We start from the raw sequence: 14,229 nt of genomic DNA, 5'->3' as shown, positions 1-14,229 counted from the left end.
CTGACAGGAAGATGAGCAGAACACATCTGTCCATCAATACACTGTGGGTAAGGAGGAGGGATGAAGCAGACAGGGAGCAGTGTGGCAGTGTGCACGTGCACGTGGGGGTGGAGATACATGCATGCTGCCGAAGTGAACCGTGTGTTCATGAGGGGAAGCAGATCTTCGTCAGCCAGACCAGGAGAGGGGGGGGAGAGACCCCCAAGCCAGGAGTACCCCCGGCGACGACATATGTCATCAGTCTGACCAATCAGAAGTGGTTGAAGTCTTCACTTCCTTGTTCTGATTCTGCTCATAAAGTCTCTCAGTTCCAACAAAAATACCAGATAAAGCTCGTCTTTAGTGGTGTAGCTTTCCACAGAATCCAGTGGCAGACCATGTAACTAGTGAACAAAACAATGAAGCTCAGAAAAGCAAGTTTGTCGGCATTTGGCGGCTGTTGTGACTACATCTCCCATGATGCATTGGGTTAAAGTGACAGCGTCTCAGCGTACAATGAGTCCTCCCTGTTAAACGTCTTAAAACACTACGAACACACAAACAGTTTTTAAATCTTCTTGATGAAATCAGAGGTCAACAGTTTAGTTCTCCTTCCAGGTTTGTGTTAATTAAAAGCCAAACATCCCAGAGTTTGATCCAAATCATCTTTCTGACTGAAACACTTTTCTAATAACGTCTGGATTACTTTAGATGTTAAACTAAAGAAGAGTTTCTCCTTTTTTTTACTTTTTTGGATGCTGGTGTGCCGTGGGATTTTTGTCACGGTTAAAGTGTGCCTTGGCTCAAAAACGGTTGAAAAACACTGGTTTAAGCAATCGATTCTCCCCCTTTTACCTTTGAATGTTTCATTTAAAAGCCAGCAGTTGTTTTTCTGTTTTTTCTTTAAGGTAGCTTTGGGATTTTCCAGCAAGATTTTCATTGCTCAGTCGTTTTTTTTATCAAGTTACACTATACATCGGCTAACCTTCATAAATAACAACTACAAAAAAGTAACATTTCAATTATTTCAAAAAAAGTATAATAAAACAATATAAATTCTCCTCCAAGATCAACAACATATCATTACATACTTGAGTCTTTCTAGAACTGGAGGACATATTTTGTCCCAGCCATCGAATTAAAAAACAAAAACATTGCTTTGGCTACAAGTGCTTAAAGTGAGTTTAGATTTCATTTTCCAAAGTCAAACACCAAACCAATTTAAGGGGTAAAATGGAGTTTCTGCAAAACTTAACATTAGGGTATAATGTCACACATATTGTCATTCTTCCTTTAATCTTATTTACATTTTCTTTAAGTGTACGGTGGTCTTTGTGTAAATTGACAAGTGCATCACAGCAGACAACACAAATGGGATGTCAGCAAAAAACAGATCAGTCCATCATTCCAGTCCACTGTGTGGAAAGACTTTAAATTTAGCAAAGTCATGTGACCATCCTATGTCTAGAATGTTCTAATAATGCTCCCTGTGGATTATTTGGATGTGGAAAAACAACAGTGGTGAACTTTAGAAATACAAGGAGGTGGAGCTCAAATCAGCAGCAGGATGACACTAGCACACACTAACACACGTCAATTTGCATACTGGCAGCAGAGGGGGGTAGATGATGCGGTGTTTACCCTGTTGCATGGTGCCTACAGTCATCTGGAAAAGCCCAAGTCTCACATAAGACTGTTTTTGTGGACTTTTCAAGTGCCTTTAACACTCTGCAACCACACCTCATGGGGTGAAGACTGCTCCTGATGGACGTCAACCCTCACCTGATTCACTGGGTCCTGTCCTTCCAGACAGCGAGACCTCAGTGGGTCAGAATAAACAGCAAACTCCACAGGTGTTCCAAAAGGCTCTGGGATTTCTCAACTTCTCTTCACTCTTTTCACAAATGACAGTAGAAGATCAACCCCGGGAATGATATATATAAAATACTCGGACGATACCGTCATCATGATAACCACAAATACTAATGTGCTGCAGCATAAACTGGACACTTTCTCTTCTTGGTGTACAAATAACTGCTTGGACTTAAATGTGTCAAAAAACCAAACAAGTGACCATCTGTTTCCACCATGGGCATTCCATTACACACAGTCTGTTACTAATGAAATAATTGAAGAAGTCCACTCATATAAATATCCTAGTATCATAATTGACCACAAATTCACATTTCATTTTAACAGTGAATACCTGTTTGGTAAATGCCAGCAACACCTCCAACACAAAGGTTCAATGATCGCCACACACATTTTTCACCGCCCATACAGTTTGTTGCCCTCAGGGCAGAGATTCAGATCATTACTACATAGGAAAAAGAGGGCTACATCAAATGTTGTACCAACTTCAAGTCAACTGCTAAACAGCTAAGTCAGCGGCCTCTTAAGCTTTTAATCATTATTTCGTTCAAAAATAAAATGATTGTTTTTTGTTTTTTTTGTTGCTTCAGCTGGTTTGCGTTTATATAGTTTGTGTCTTACTGTGTGTTGTAGTAATTCTACTCATTTTATTGTTGATTTTATTGATTATTTTTTGTCTCTGCTCTCTTTTCCCACCAGCAAAGGAAGTACCTACTTCACCTGCACTGTTCAGTGAATAGGATCCAATCGGATAGTTTAAAATAAACCAAAATTAAAATTGAATCTACGACGGAGTTTTTTTTTTTTTTTTACTTGTCCTGTCCAACAGCTGGGCAGGCAGATGAGATCTGACGGCCTCTTGTGTTGGACATATTTTACTTTAACAACAGGGGTTATTAATCTTCAGACAAACCAAAGGTATGTCTGAATAAACCCCTTTTGTAATTGAGACAAAACTTTATTAATTTCAACCATGTTTGAAAGTCTTTTGTGTTGGACCGGACGGAAAAGGAAAGAAGGGAAGAAGAGAGAGGGATGTTAGAGAGGGGGGGGGGGGGGGGTTAGGAGGGTGATAATAGGAGGGGAGGGGGGATAAGACAATGAAGCAGCATAAAGCAGCAAGTTTACTGGTTGTTTATCATTACGGTGCGGTTCAAATGTTGTACAAAAAGGGCGGAGCCTGTCCACACACTCAAATGTTATCAACACACCTGCTAGCCGCAAAAAAGCCCACATGTCAACATGCACACAAAACAGATAGTGTTCACACACGCATACTTATGCCTTAAAACCAACTAGTGTGAAATATTTCATTCATTCTATCACGCAAACTATTAGTGCAAAGGTGAGCTAACACCTGTGGTCAGGTGAGTGTTTATCTTCTTCTAAAATGGATGGAGGAATGTGTAAAGAAGGAAGGAGAGTGCCCAGCCATCCCCACACCAAGACCCCCGCCGCAGCAGCAGCAGCAGCCGGTACCCCCCCCCCCCCCCCCCCCCAACGCCACACGGGAGCAGGCAGGGAACAATCCACCCCCGGGCGACCAAATCCGCCACCCAGGCCAGGGCCAGCCGGACCGCCGCGAGGCCCCCAGAGCCAGAGAGCAGGGAGGCACGGAGGGAAAGAGAGCGCCGCCCCAGCCCAACCAGGAGAGCAGCCCCCCCACCGCGCCAGGAGAGCCCAGCGCAGGGCCCCACCGGAGAAGGGCGCCCACAGCCCCAGACGAGCACCCCATCACCACTCAGGATTTCCGGGCACCCCCCTGTCCCAACCCCAGGTACGAGCCAGGACCCCCCAAGGGAGACCCGCTCCGCACTCCAGGCAGCCACCCACCCGGCCCACGGTTGGACAAGGGAGGAGCAAGGCAGGGGCCCGCCGCCCCCGCCCAGGAGGGGGACACCCCGGGGAAAGACGGAGTTTTAGGGCCATCTATCAAAAAAAATAAAAAAAATAAAATTGCAAGATTTTAAGTTGTAGATTTACGAAAGTCCGTTTTACCGACACCGAACCCAGTCGTAAGTTTTCTAGTTTTGTTGTCGTAAATTTACGACTTAAAATCTCATATCCTAACTGTTACGACTTTCTTTCACGTAAATTTATGACTTAAAAGTCGTAATTTAAAAAAAACTTTTTTTTGTGTAAACTGGTCCTTAAACTATGTCATATGAATCAAATTGGCAACCATAAATTATAATAAGAATGGAATCATTGGTAACTTAAATTATTAGACCCCTAATAAATATTCTAGTGTCTATATATGAGTTTGATAGTATGTGTGTAACAGCACAAGTTTTTGTGAATACTAAAATAGTGCATGTAAAGGAGTATAATGGAATTTGTGCAACAAATATAAATTATGTCTCATATGGCCTCTCATAATACATACATACTTATACCATGGTCCGGGTGAATACTCGATTCTGATTGGCTGCTGGGTGTGCATTAAAAAGTGATATATGACAGGATGACCTCACAGTGAAGAAAGAAGTTCCAGTTACCTAGCTTAAATGTTTTGTATCACTGCGCCGGCTTCACCAGATGCCAGGCCTTTACTGCAGCGGCTTTCAGTTGCTGTTTGTTTGTGGGCCTTTTCTGTCTGAGGTTTAGTCTTCAACAAGTGAAATGCTGCTCAATTGGGTTAAGATCAGGTGACTGACTTGGCCATTCAAGAATCTTCCACTTCTTTGCTTTAATCAACTCCTGAGTTGCTTGGCTGTATGTTTTGGGTCGTTGTCCATCTGTATTATGAAACGCCGTCCAATCAGTTTGGCTGCATTCACCTGGATCTGCACAGACAGTCTGTCTCTGAACACCTTAGAATTCATTGGGCTGCTTCTGTCCTGTGTCACGTCATCAATAAACACTAGTGTCCCAGTGCCACTAGCAGCCATGCAGGCCCAGACCATCACACTGCCTCCACCATGTTCTACTGATGATGTAGTGTGCTTTGGATCAGGAGCTTCTCCACGCCTTCTCCATACTTTTCTCTTGCCATCATTCTGGTAGAGGTGGATTTTGGTTTCATCTGTCCAAAGAATGTTTTTCCAGAACTGTGCTGGCTTTTTAGCAAAGTCCAATCTAGCCTTCCTATTCTTGAGGTTTATGAGTGGCTTGCATCTTGCATTGTACCCTCTGGATCTACTTTCATGCAGTCTTCTTTTGATGGTAGACTTGGATATTGATCCGCCTACCTCCTGGAGAGTTGTTCACTTGGTTGGCTGTTGTGAACGGGTTCCTCTTCACCATGAAAATGATTCTGCCATCATCCACCACTGTTGTCTTCCGTGGACGTCCAGGTCTTTGTGCGTTGCTGAGTTCACCAGTGCTTTCTTTCTTTCTTTCTCAGGATGTACCACACTGTTGATGTTGCCACTCCTAATACTGAAGCAATTTCTGGTTTCATGTTTTTTTTCTGTTTTCTCAGCTTAATGATGGCTCCTTTCACCTGCATGGAGAGCTCCTTTGACTGCATGTTGTCTGTTCACAGCAAAATCTTCCAAATGCAGCACGAGTCCTCTAATCAACTCCAGGCATTTTATCTGCTTCACTCATAATGACATTACAAGGGAATTGCCCACACCTGCCCATGCAATAGCATGGAAGTCAATTGTCCAATTACTTACGAGCCCATGAAATGAAGGGATTGTGTTTAAAAAATGCTTTAGTTTTTCATATTTTTATCTAATCTTTTTGTTCAACCCATGGAATAAAAGCTGAAAGTCTGCACTTCAATGGCATCTGAGTGCTTTTATTTAAAATTCACTGTGGTAATGTACAGAAACTAAATTAGAAAGAATGTGTCTCTGTTCAAGCATTTATGGTCCTGACTGTACGTGTTTAGTTGTCGGCTCATTAGCCCTAAAAAAAGTACATTTAATTAAAAAATATTCTGCAGCTGTTTTTGTTGTCTTTGTTAGAGCAATGCTGAATAACATACTGGATGAAAATTTGATATTTTATAAAAATGATAAAGTGAGGGGAATTGCTCTTGTAGATTAATGTGAACAAATAATGAGGGCTCAAGCAGGGATTGATTAAATACGTTTCTTGAGTCCGTCCTCTTTGCCAAAATACCTCTGGTTTAGTTATTGACTAAATACCACTTAAGACTTCTGTCTCACTGTAAAGGTAAATATACAGAAGACACATGACTTAAAAGAAAGGACTACGAAATTTTTTGCGGCCCAAAAAATTCCCCTGTGCTTCTGTTACAACATGATCCTTCATTCTCCCCCAGCTTTGACATGCCTCATTAACCAAAACGAAGCTCTGAGTATGGCACTTCATCTCAATTATAAATCTGCTACAACACAACAAACAAGTAACACAGCAGCTGTATCACACTGAATTGCAAACGAGTAACCCAAATCTGTCAAGTTTGGCTATTGAAATGGGTTCCACCAATGTTTTCCTCCAAGTTTTTTTGAAGCGTTTCTAAGCGTTATGCCATTTTTCTCCACAAAGATTTTGCCTAAGTAGTCGAACAGGCAGCTCAACCTAGTGACAAATTAAGCATTGAAAACATAATTTATAAAAATAAGGATTTTTAGATTGTTCTCTCTAGCAATGTTAAATAAAAACAGTGCTTTTAAATAGGATTTACCATGTTGTAAAAAATCAAGACGGTGTTAAGATTATGTAAACTATTGTACTTATTAACGCCAAAAGGTTCATGAGTGTTGTTGTGACATTATTGAAGCATTTCTGTAGCATAATTAAAAATAAAAGTCAAAACAAGAAAATGCTTTTTCATTTTCAAAATAAAGCTGCATTTTTTTATTCAAAATTAAAAAGAAAAAAAACAATCTACCAAATCGCTTTTTCTTTTTTGTTCAACTCTGCTCATTCTGTCACTTAATTTTAATGATGAAGAAAATGGTATTTGACACTTCATTTTCAAAAAGTTCTTTAGTAAATGCGTAGCAAAATTCAATTAAAAATATCTTATTTCACAATTAACATGGATTAATAGAAATGCTTTTTCTTTTTCACAATGTAACTGCATCAATTAAAATGAATCCCCTCTGCATGTTTGCTATAACTATGTCACAGAATAAGCAGTGTTGAATAGTAAAATGAAAAAGCATTTTGGAGGATTGATTTTTAATTTTATTTTTTATTATTTTAGTCGGCAGAACATCTGCTGCAACTCCTTCGGCCTCTCAATCATCATCAACAGCTGCCGATGGTAGCCTACCTCCTGCTCACGCACCGGGACTGAGAATGGCGCTTTCATTTCAATTGAACAGGGACCCTGAGCAATGCGTAGGGTTGCTTATGTAGTGTAACCTGTTTTTGCATCAACAGTCAAGCCTTTATTTTACAAAAGATGCAAAAGCGTCACTGGTGTGCTCCCTCATGACCGGAGAGGCACGAGAGTACATAGTTGCGCTATGGACCGGAGGATCGCTACCCTTATGCTTCACTCACACATCAGTCACGCGAGGTTGTTCAACCATCCAGCGGACGGCAAAAACCCCGCTGGACAGCTATATGGCATCAAGCGGGGTGGCAGACTGCAACAGCCTTTTTACTGTGATTCCAGATTCTAGCGGTGTGCACAAGCTGGACTTGTAGCTTGCTGGTGACGAGGTGCAGTGGGAACTGGCGTGTCGAGATGAGGGATTATCCTTGGACCAACTCATTGCCTTCTCCCTTAAACTTGATAATCTGCTGAAGTAGCCGTGCAACCCAGCCTGAACAATCGCCATGCCCGTCTCTCTGGTTCTAACCACGAGCCCATGCAACTCTGCTCCATCCAGCTCTCTCCAGGGGAGAGTGTGAGACGTTTTCGGGAGAATCTCTGCCACTACTGCGGTTAGCCAGGCCACATCTGCAACACCTGTCCTAACCACCACCCATGGCGCTCTGCAGAACGGGTTACCATACGCTTTGAAAACCACTTCGTGAAAAACAAAGGCTATGATTGACTCGTGGGCGGTGGGGAATTTCATTGACCTGGCTTTTTCTCATTCTCATGATGTCCATATGCTCCCTTGCAATGCCCGGGTGGCAGTCACCGCTCAATGCACATTTGTCAAGGATTTGACCTTTACACTGGTGGTTACGAGGTTGCTGATTTTGAAATGTTGTTGAGAGTTGTAAAGTGTTTTCTTTGGTTCTTCAATCTTATTGTCTTACTTTTCGTTCAGAGCTTTTAGCCACCTCACTTAGTCCAGCAGCTCTCAGTTGTTTCTGCAAGATGATGTCATGGATATTAATACACCTTTCATGGTGGTGACATCAATGGTGACATTAATTTTACCTTATGATCACAATGTTACACGTTTAAAAAAAAAAGATATATATGCAAATATACGTATATATATATATATATATATATATATATATATATATATATATATATATATATATATATATATATATATATATATATATATATATATATATATATATATATATACACGTGTATATATATTTAAGAAACGCCCCTCTCACCCTCCGTGGGTGGTTTCTCTTCCAAGCTCGGGTCCTCTACCAGAGGCCTGGGAGCTTGAAGGTCCTGCGCAGTATCTTAGCTTTTCCTAGCACTGCGCTTTTCCGGACTGAGAGTTCTGAGGTCTTTCCAGGTATCTGTTGTAGCCACTCCTCCAGCTTGAGGGTTACTGCCCTGAGTGCTCCAATTACCACAGGCACCACTGTCACCTTCACTTTCCAGGCTTTTTCCAGTTCTTCTCTGAATCCCTGGTATTTCTCCAGTTTCTCATCGTCACAGTGCCTCCGGCTGCTACCCCTCCCCTCCCTGCTCCTTCATTGGAACCAGCTGACCTGCATCATCTCATCACCTGGCAGACCTTCTTAAGGAGATGCATCCCAGCATACTACGCCAGTCCGTTATTCTCACTCCGGTGCTTACGTCTGGCCTCAGGTCTAGTAACTTCGCTCTAGCAAATTCGAAGCCTTGTACTTACCCTTGTCTCATGCTTTCAGGTTTTCTCACCAATGGTCACGCTGGTTCCTCGTCTTGTTCCTGTTTCACCGTCCTCGGCTCCACCTCACACTCCAAGCTGTGCTCGCCGTCCTCGGCGCTTCACCTCGTCACAGGCTGTTTACTCCGTCCTCGGCTCCACCACTTGCTCCAGACTGTGCTCGCCGTCCTCGGCGCTACACCTCGTCACAGGCTGTGTACGCCGTCCTCGGCGCTCCTCTTCGTCCACGACTCTCATCCCCTCTCAGATTAAAACTTCTGACTCTGCCTCGTCTCCTGAATTTCTTCCGGGTTCCAGCATCTGGGTCTCCATAGGGTTCGATCATGACAGAACGGACTGGCCCATACCCAGACCCAGCTGACCCGGAAGGACTCCGTCTGGCCGTCACCCACCAAGGCGTCGCTCTAGGGCGACAAGCGGAATCCTTAAATCAGATGGCGATCGCCCAGCAGGACTTTTCTCGTCGTTTGGACAGTATCGCTCAGACTCTGATGGAGCTAACCAGCCACAGACCCCCGACCGTCACTGACGGCAACACGGCGGCCGCCGCCACTAGTCCGGTCCCTGCTACGGATAGCAATGCTAACGAAAACATCCGGCTCCTCCCCGAGTGCTTCCTGGGTGACGAAGGAGCTTGTGGAGGTTTCCTCCTTCAATGTCATTTGATTTTTCAACAGGCTCCTCGTCATTACCAGGCAGACCACAGCAAGATCACACTTATTGTGAACGCTCTTCGAGGCAAGGCGCTTCAATGGGCGCAGGCTTATCTGACTGCTAATCCCATTTATCAAACCTCTTTCAAACGCTTTCTAGGGGAATTTCGACTGGTTTTCGACCAACCCCGCAAGGAGGAGGAGGCTACCCGTCGACTGCTAAACCTAAAACAACGCCACAGATCCGTGAGTGACCATCTGATTGATTTTCGGATTCTAGCGGTTGAGGCGGGCTGGCCGGATGTAGCCATTAAAGGGGTGTTCTATCAATCCCTCAGTGACTCTATCAAGGATCATTTATGCTCTCAGCCAGAAGCCAACTCATTTGAGGAACTCGTGACAGCAGCCTTACGTTCCGACGTTCGCCTACGGGAACGTCAGGCGGAACGCTCCCGCCAAGACAAGAAGGCTAATTCTTATTCTCCCTCTTCCTCTCCAGCCGCTAACTTTGTTCATGTCGTCCCCCACGATTCAGTTGGACGCTCTGCAGAGGAGCCCATGCAGATTGGCCATTCTCAGCTTACCCCTGAGGAGCGGCAGAGGCGAAGAGAGGGGGGGGCCTGTTTCTACTGTGGCCAAGCCGGTCACCTTGTTCATCAGTGTAAACTTCGTTTAAACTCCCGAACCCCCCGTTAGAAGGCAGGCCACTGGCGGGTCAATGTTCTCTCTCCACCGAGAGACTTTTTCTTTATTTACCTGTCAAGTTAAGTTTTTCTTCTAGTATTTTTGAAGGTAAAGCCCTTATTGACTCTGGAGCTGAGCAGAGTTTCATTGATGACTGTCTTGTTTCTGAGCTTAACCTCCCCACAGAACCTTTGGATATCCCTGTCAGGGCGGCAGGATTGGGTGGTCAGGTCCTCACTCACATAACCCACCGTACTAAGGCCGTTCGTCTCATCACGTCTGGTAATCATCACGAACTCATTCAGTTTTACATTACCAAAACCCCCCAGTCTCCCATCATTCTAGGGTTTCCCTGGCTTCGCGCTCATAACCCCCAGTTCGATTGGGTTAATCTCCACGTTACCAACTGGAGCACTACCTGCATGGCTAATTGCCTTCGTTCCGCCATACCCTCGGTTTCTCCTTGTTGTGATCCAGATCCTGAGGAGATCGATCTTTTTAAAGTACCTCCGTGCTATCACGATCTTAGGACCATTTTCAGTAAGACCAGGGCTGGTTCTCTTCCTCCCCACAGGCCGTACGATTGTTCCATCGAACTAGTAAAAGGCGCTACGCTGCCTAAGAAGAGGCTATTTAACTTGTCAGGTCCTGAAAAATTGTCCATGGAGAAATATATCCAGGAAGCCCTCTCGGCTGGTCGTATTCGTCCCTCATCTTCTCCGGTCGGCGCCGGGTTCTTCTTCGTCCAGAAGGACAAAACTTTGCGCCCGTGCATCGATTACCGCGACCTCAATCAAATTACCGTTAAGAATAAATATTCCCTTCCGCTCATTGATTCTGCTCTAAATTCTGTTCAGGAAGCTCGGGTTTTTTCCAAGTTGGACCTCCGTAACGCTTATTATTTGGTTCGCATGAGGGAGAGGGACGAGTAGAAGACCGCATTTAACACCCCACTCGGTCATTTCGAGTATTTAGTGATGCCTTTCGGGCTCACCAACGCCCCTGCCATTTTCCGGAATCTCGTCAATGACGTTCTTCGTGATTTTTTGAACCGTTTCGTCTTTGTGTACCTTGACGACATCCTTATTAATTCACGCGATCTGGATGAACACACCCACCATGTCCGTCAGGTTCTCTCACGGCTTTTAGAGAACCGACTGTATGTTAAAGCCGAGAAGTGCGAATTTCACGTACCCACCATTTCATTTCTAGGTTTCATCATAGATTCAGGAAACATTCGTCCCGATCCAGCCAAAATCACGGCCGTCACCAGTTGGGAACCTCCAACTTCCCGAAAACAGCTTCAAAGGTTCCTCGGCTTCGCGAATTTCTACCGTCACTTTATACGTAGCTATAGCAGCATAGCCGCCCCATTGACTCAGCTCACCTCCGTTAATAAACCCTTCATCTGGACCCCCGAGGCTCAATCCGCTTTCACTGAGCTCAAGCGCCTCTTTACTTCCGCTCCCATCCTTATACAGCCTGACCCCCTCCGGCAGTTCGTCGTTGAGGTCGACGCGTCTGATTCAGGTGTGGGAGCAGTTCTCTCCCAACGAGAGGAAGCCTCGGGAAAGCTAAAACCCTGCTCTTTCTTTTCTAGGAAGCTCTCCGCGGCGGAGAGAAATTATGACGTCGGTAACCGGGAACTCCTCGCCATTAAACTCGCCCTAGAGGAGTGGCGTCACTGGCTCGAGGGGGCTGAGCATCCGTTCATCGTTTGGACGGATCATAAAAACCTCGCCTACCTACGTACAGCCAAACGCCTAAACTCGCGTCAGGCCCGTTGGTGCCTCTTTTTTGATAGGTTCAGGTTCTCGATCACCTAAAGACCGGGCAGCAGAAACATTAAGCCTGACGCCCTTTCCCCCATATACAGTTCTGAGAGCGATCGGGACAGCTCCTACATTATTTCCCCCACGTGTATCGTGGGAAATTTGACTTGGGACATCGAGAGCAGGGTCATCCAAGCCCAGGGAGAGGAACCTGACCATCTTCCGGCGCCGCCCGGCACCCTATACGTCCCCTCCTCCCTTCGCTTGGACGTCCTGGTCTGGGGTCATACTTCACGTATGGCTTGTCATGGTGGTATCCATAGCACCCTTGAACTCCTGCAGCGCCGTTTTTTCTGGCCCTCCATGAATAGGGACGTTAGGGAATTCGTGGCGGCCTGCGACGTCTGCGCCCGTTCCAAGTCGTCCAACTCGCCACCTGCAGGTCTCCTTCATCCCTTGCCTGTCCCTCAACGCCCGTGGTCTCACCTAGCTATGGACTTCGTCACTGGGTTGCCGGCCTCTCAGGGACACACCATCATTCTCACCGTTATCGACCGTTTTTCCAAGGCCGCCCATTTCATTCCCCTTCCTAAGCTGCCCACTGCCACCGAAATGGCGGACATTCTGGTTAGAGAGGTTTTCAGACACCACGGCATTCCCAGTGACATCGTCTCTGATCGCGGACCCCAGTTTATTTCCCAGGTCTGGCGGGCTTTCTGCTCTGCTCTGGGTGCCACGGTTAGCCTTACGTCCGGTCACCATCCTCAATCCAACGGACAGGCGGAGCGTGCCAACCAAGAGCTCGAGGCTGCTCTTCGTTGTTTGGCCGCCCAGAACCCTTCCAACTGGTCATCCTTTCTCGTATGGATCGAATACGCCCACAACAGTCATCCGTCCTCTGCAACCGGTATGTCCCCGTTTGAAGCCTCCCTCGGATACTCTCCACCCTTATTTCCTTCTCAGGAGCTGGATTTGGCGGTTCCCTCTGTCCAGCATCACCTTCGGTGCGTCCAGCGCGTTTGGACTCAGGCTAAGGCTGCCCTCCTTCGCACCAAAGAGAGGAACTGCCTTATCGCTAATCGCCACAGGGTGGAGAGTCCCCCCTATCAGCCTGGACAGTGGGTTTGGCTTTCCTCTCGGGACATACCCCTCCAAGCCACTTCCCGTAAGTTAGCGCCACGCTACATTGGACCATACCCCATCGAGAGGGTCATTAACCCCTCATGTGTGCGGCTGCGGCTCCCTGCTGCGCTTAAGGTAAACCCCACTTTTCATGTCTCACAGCTTAAGCCCGTCCGGGAGAGTGCATTGTGCCCGCCGTCCGCTTCCCCACCACCCGCCCGGGTCATCGACGGCGCGCCTGCTTACACCGCCAGCGAGGTGTTGGACGTCCATCGCCGGGGGCGCGGTTTCCAGTTTCTGGTGGACTGGGAGGGTTACGTTCCGGAGGAGCGCTCGTGGATCTCCCGCTCCCTCATTCTGGACCGGACCCTCATAGACGATTTCTATCGGGCGCACCCGGATCGTCGTCCCGGACCGCCTGGAGGCGGTCGTTGAGGGGAGGTTACTGTCACGGTGCCTCCGGCTGCTACCCCTCCCCTCCCTGCTCCTTCATTGGAACCAGCTGACCTGCATCATCTCATCACCTGGCAGACCTTCTTAAGGAGATCCATCCCAGCATACTACGCCAGTCCGTTATACTCACTCCGGTGCTTACGTCTGGCCTCAGGTCTAGTAACTTCGCTCTAGCAAATTCGAAGCCTTGTACTTACCCTTGTCTCATGCCTTCAGGTTTTCTCACCAATGGTCACGCTGGTTCCTCGTCTTGTTCCTGTTTCACCGTCCTCTGCTCCACCTCACGCTCCACGCTGTGCTCGCCGTCCTCGGCGATCCACCTCATCACAGGCCTTCTACGCCGTCCTCGGCTCCACCTCTCACTCCAAGCTGTGCTCGCCGTCCTCTGCGCTTCACCTCGTCACAGGCTGTTTACTCCGTCCTCGGCTCCACCACTCGCTCCAGACTGTGCTCGCCTTCAGTTATGGTCCGGTGGTACATCCCATGCAGGGGTTTGTCCTCCCATGAGGATCTGTCCTCCAGCACTGTATCCTCTGCTCTCCATTGCCTGAGACATTCACTGAGCACACTGTCAGTTGGGGCCTTGAGCTTGATGTACTCATGCATCTTGGATGTTTCATCCTGGATAGTGGCTTCTTCACTCACTAGTCCTCTGCCTCCTTCCTTGCAGCTAGCATGCAGTCTCAGGGTGCTGGATTTGGGATGGAACCCTCCATGCATGGTGAGAATCTTTATATATATTTA

At 46.6% G+C, this 14,229-nt stretch overlaps 1 protein-coding gene across 1 annotated transcript in view; it reads right to left on the bottom strand.

Moving 5' to 3' along the window:
* Nucleotides 1-14,229, bottom strand: part of ntm (neurotrimin) — a 137,308-nt gene that overhangs the window by 83,620 nt on the left and 39,459 nt on the right. The gene's annotated exons all lie outside the window — the stretch shown is intronic.

This window comes from Oryzias latipes, chromosome 14, assembly GCF_053564925.1.
Source record: "Oryzias latipes strain Hd-rR chromosome 14, Olatipes_Hd-rR_3.1".
NCBI classification, from domain to species: Eukaryota; Metazoa; Chordata; class Actinopteri; order Beloniformes; family Adrianichthyidae; genus Oryzias; species Oryzias latipes.
The sequence above is the reverse complement of the archived record's forward strand: the minus strand, read 5'-3'. Positions and strand labels throughout refer to the sequence as shown.